We start from the raw sequence: 5,466 nt of genomic DNA on the forward strand, positions 1-5,466 counted from the left end.
CATGCCATCTTTACCCGTTAGGGTGCGGATGAGCTCTGGGTCATGTGCGCCCTGGATGAAGGCAGCGCGAACAAGATCTTCGCTGATATTGCCCAAACTTAGCTTCTTTGAGTTGAAGCGAGTGATGAAGTTTGGCAGAGATTCATCTTCCTCTCGTATGCATTTGAGGATTGTCCATTGCTCCTCGGTATACTTCCGTTGCTGGCTGAAGTGTTGGCTAAACTTCTGTTGGAAGTCTGCCCAGTCGTAGATGTGGTTGACCGGTAGACGATCAAACCAAGCTCTAGCAGCCCCCACCAGCGTCATTTGGAACATGTAACACCACGTGGGTTCCGTCCAATTGCTGACGGTTGCCCCCGCTATGAACCTGTTCAAATGATCGTCTGGATCAGATATACCGTCATATGTGCCTATGTTGGGCATTTGTTTGGCACTCTTTGGGGCGATTGCTTCAGCAATGTCCCTTGCAAATTTGGACGTTCCTGCATTTGCAACGTTTGGTCTAAACGTTTTAGAGAAGTCTCGTGGACTTCCACCTGTGCTTTTTGGTTTGAAGGCTTGTCCAAAATGCCTTTTCGGTTGGGATTCCGTTTCCTTACGCTTCCCTTTTGCCCTATGGCGAGGGTTCGCGTCGGAGTCGGATTCCTCCGAGTCATCCTCCCAGTACTCGAATTCGTCGGCCTGTTGCACGGAACGCAAGCGTTCGTCCAACTCAGCCTGGAATTCCTTTTGTCGTGCCTCCGCCCATGCCTTAACTTCATCGAGAGTCTGGCGGGGGAGTCTTCGTTTCTCAAACTGGGTATCGGTGGATCCCAGTAGGCGATCATTTACTGCACTTGCCCCAGCTTTGGTAAGTGGGGTAGTGTTCGTAAAATTTACTTCACTTGCCCCGGCTTCGGTAGCCGGGGTAGTGTTCGTAAAAACTGTGTTGCCGGTATTCCCCCTAGTAGCTGGGGTTATGGTTACCGGAATTTCTCTAACCATCTTTGTAGAAGTTTGAAAAAACTGGAGAAAAATAAAGTTCTAGCTTTATGCACGGATGGCGCCAATGAAGAAACACTAACCGGACCCCGGACAGATTACTGGTAACCTGGGGGTTGGATAGCTGTTTCCCACGAGGGGTTAGACCCTTGGAAGATGGTTCTTCTGATAACCTGCAAAACAGACACCGTGAGCTCGTCACTGAGAAGGGGGGGGGGGTTCCTCCTTGTGACCACCCTCCGGCGTGAGAATCAGACTAGATTGCTCTTTAAATATAAAAGTATATTAAGAGATTGCTAGAGCAGATATCAGGTATAATATGATGATAATGTAGTAAGATATGTTGTGTTTAGATGATCATACCATTTGGGGTATTTATAGCCGAAGGTAGGTTTCCAAGGAGGTATGGCCGGCTGCAACAGTGTTCCTGTTCATCAACAGTAGCCTACGCACGTGCCCTGCTGGTAGTTGGTGGGTAGGCAGCGGCTGATAGTGACCAGGCCTGCTGTATACTATTCCCTTTCCACCAACTGCCGGCTACGCACGTGGTATGACAGTAGTTGGTGAGTAGGCAGCAACCCACGACCACGTGGTTTTAGTTAACCACATGATTTTAACTCATGTTAGTCATGCTTTTAGTTAACCTCCCGATAGGTGTTTTGTTACACATGATTTTTAGTTTTTGCATACTAACTTGATCACTTTTTCATTAATTTGGGTTCTAATATAACGCCAGTAAATACTTTTTTATTGTATCTTCATATGTAAGCTTTTTATTCCTTATCAAGGATGAATATCACACATGAATAGAATATCAACCATTACTGATCAATGTAGCCATTGGATTAGGAGTTGTATTTTCAATTTCTTATGGAAAACTAGATGCATTTGCTTATCATCCTTAATTATTAATTTTCTATCTATACATTTAAGATTTAAATAATTTAATTTTTTCAACCAGTATTGTACACGAGTACCTAACCTAGTTACTTATTATATTACGGGACATAAAATATTCCAGGTATATTCCACCTAAAAGTTAGGATCTCTAATGGATAAATAATTTTAATTGAAGAACTATAAAAACCGTGTATAAAACGTATAAATTTTATTTTTATCGTGGTATATAAAGTATTACATAACCATACGCACACACTTTATTTCTAGCTTTATTACATCTACCAAGCACCATCTTAAATTACTATGTTGATTTTGCAACTTTCTATTATGGTTTATAAACCGAACATGTCACCTCATTTAAACCCATTATAACATGAATAAAAATTGATTAATCTTTAGATTGATGCCAAACAGTCAAATAACTATTGTCAACGGTCCGATATCATCTCTCGTTCCAAGTTCCACCCTCAATACTAGTCAAAGAGGACGGAGCTGTGTGCTAGTTGTACTCACCAACTCACAAGGGTGTCGAGTTCAATGCCCACCCACCCTATTAGAGCTTACAAATCGTATCCATTCATTAATTATGTTAACTAACTTAGAAAATAAAATAATAGATTATAATATTGCTAGAATATTTTTCATAAATAATGTTACTTATCCAGTGATTTTGAGAAGTGCTAAGCTATAGAATAGATATACGTCAACAGTAATTATTATTTGAAAATGTAGGCGTGTATTCGTTCTGAAATAAAACTAAGTTTGTTGATTCAAACGCAAACCAAAAATGATGAATAGCTAGAAAGAACAGACTGGTTCAAATGGATCCGCTTTATGAGTTAAATGTTTTAAACGTGTTCTTTCATTTTATCTTAGAATCATTAATTTGAATTAAAATTCTAAAACTAATGGGCATAATTTCTTAAAACATACACAATTCTAAAAAAAACATCTTTGCCCGCTGATGGTCTATGCGGCGTGTAAGAAACTGGTTCATGCGACGTGTAAGAAACGACAAGGCATTTTCTAAAAATCAACCTACACTATTATAGTAATTAACCGTTATAAATCTTGAAAGAGATCATAGTCACTACACATTATTTATTTATTTATTATATAAAATTCTACTAATTTCTTTTTCTTTTTTCTATTTTTACCTTAAAAACCCTATTTTAAATTAATGTCACTATTGCTATCTGACTCTACTCCACATCTCAACTAAGGCTCGAACCCAACACATTTTGGGTGATCGGGTCACACAACTTTGCAACTAGCCCTAATTAGACCAAGTGTTTTGGCTTTCGCGGAAGAGTGAGCGATGACCGTCCACGATAGCACAGATGGACGCTAACACCATAGCACCAAGAGCGCTGGGCTGGTGGCAACACATTTCTTTGACTTCACTCTTTCATAATTTATTAACAATTAAACCAATTATTTATCTTCATCTCATCTCGCAATCAAACATCACATTTACATCACCATAGCATAGGTTTTTACATGTGAAATATAAATTCAATGTTTACATCACAAACTCACATCTCACATTTTCACCATACATATGACAAACGGGAATCTTAAAATGTTTCAAATTACAATCTTTTTGTCTTGAATGCTCTTATATATGTTTTTATAACTATTCTCTTTGTTGGTACTTGGTAGCATTCCTTTTAATAAAATTATCTATCAATAAAAAAAAATCTAAGATAAGAAAACATGTCAGATCTGAGTCTTGGACCATTCCTTACATTAAACTAAAGTGCATGCTCTCTATGCTTTTCATTTCTTTCTCTTGTATTTGCCTATAGAAAACACTAATGCTAACCAATTAAAAGAAAAAGAAGAAAAAAAACAAAATTTGCTTAGTGACTTCGCCTTAAAGAAACCTGCTGCCACATACAATCCAAGCCCAGTAAGCAATTGCAGTTTATTCATTATTTTATTCTTAGTATAAAAATATATATATCGCGTGGACTTTTAAATAATGGACAAAATCCATTTTTAAAAAGCGCCGTCCATCATCCCTGCTGCCGGGCAGCTTCAAACCAAACCGCCATTCCTTAATGTACCTTCGTTTCCACCTCATCCTTAACTGCTAAGATTCGATACCGTGGACATGCTGCTGTATTTAAACAGCAGCTCAGCCACTCTCCCCAGGCCCAAGTTCACTAAGAATGGAAAATCAGGGGCGGCCATTTGCTGAATTTTTTAAGACTTGGGAGGCCCAACACAGGGTTCATCTCGACAACCTCATGTTAGCCCAACAACATAACCACGAGGAACACGAGCAGTTGGTCCAACAAGTGTTGGACCACTTCCAAGAGTATTACGATGAAAAAAGCCGAGCCGCGGAGTCCGATGTTTTCATCATGTTTTCTCCACCTTGGTTTAGCTCCTACGAGCGGACGCTTTTGTGGGTCACCGGGTTCAAACCCTCGGTCACGTTTCGGTTAGTTAAGGAATCGATTGGAGTCGAATTGAGCGAGGAACAAACCGAGAGGATTGCGTTTGTGAGGGAGGAAACTCGGAAGATGGAGCGGGAGATTGGGCAGGCGATGGCGAGTGTGCAAGAGGGTGTGGCGGGGCCCGCGGTGCGCGGGTTGATGAAGCAGGTAGGGAGTTTGGTGGACGGACAGGTGTCCGCGATGGAAAATGCAATGGAGGGATTCAAAGAGGCGTTGAGGGCAGTGATGCGGGATGCGGATAGGCTTCGGTGCCAGACGGGGTTACGAGTGTTGGAGGTGTTGAGTCCAGCTCAGAAGGTGAAGTTTTTGGCCGCAACGTCGCGGTTTTGGCTTCAGTCTAGGAGGCTTGGGATGGAGAGGGATACGTGGTTTATGAACAAAGGATCATTTTACCAATAGTACTACTATTATGTAATATATGCTGATACTGATATCGATACTGATGATTTTTATTATTTAATCATACTTAATGAGTATGAATAGTTAACGTTCTGTTTCAGTTTTCTTATTCAGGCATTGAGTAGCTTTAAAAGATGTTAAAAAAAAGTTAATAACGAAGTATTGAGTTGAAGAAAAAGTTTTAAATAAATCATTTTTTTTCAAAGATGAATATTTCTCTTTTTCCAAACTTTGACTATGGTCAATGTCAATATATCAATTCACTCGTGTTTTTATTTTACTTGTATTTTAATTGTAAGGAAATAGCGTTGTCTAGATGAAAATAATAATAAAAAAAAATCTCCAGTGGATATTTTTTTAGTTGTTGATTACTTGTTGATGTATAGTAAGAAAGTTGAATATGATTGATTGAGAAAGAGTGATGGAAGAGTTATGTTCGGCCCAATTAGATTGTTGTTGCCTGCTTCATTGATCATTCTGTATGACTGTGATTCCCATCACTCTATCAAGATTATATTGTTTTCGACTTTATTTTTATTTTTTTGTTAATGAAATAATTTCACTTTTTGCTTAATGAGTTTGTATGTAATTTAATATGTTGAATTAATGAATTAGCGTTCATAATGATTTCATCAAATAGAAGGTATACACATAGATATATCAAATACAATGTAGATACATCAAATCTTGTTGATTTCAACCCATAATCACATATTTAAAC

At 38.8% G+C, this 5,466-nt stretch overlaps 1 pseudogene; it reads left to right on the forward strand.

The window, feature by feature from the left end:
* The first annotated feature begins 3,989 nt into the window (after positions 1 to 3,989).
* Positions 3,990 to 5,031, forward strand: LOC143606989 (protein ZW2 pseudogene; annotated as a pseudogene).
* The last annotated feature ends 435 nt before the right edge of the window (positions 5,032 to 5,466 follow it).

This window comes from Bidens hawaiensis, unplaced genomic scaffold (assembly GCF_021521415.1).
Source record: "Bidens hawaiensis isolate Kalapana, Puna unplaced genomic scaffold, B.hawaiensis_p1.1 tig00078742_1, whole genome shotgun sequence".
Classification (NCBI taxonomy): Eukaryota; Viridiplantae; Streptophyta; class Magnoliopsida; order Asterales; family Asteraceae; genus Bidens; species Bidens hawaiensis.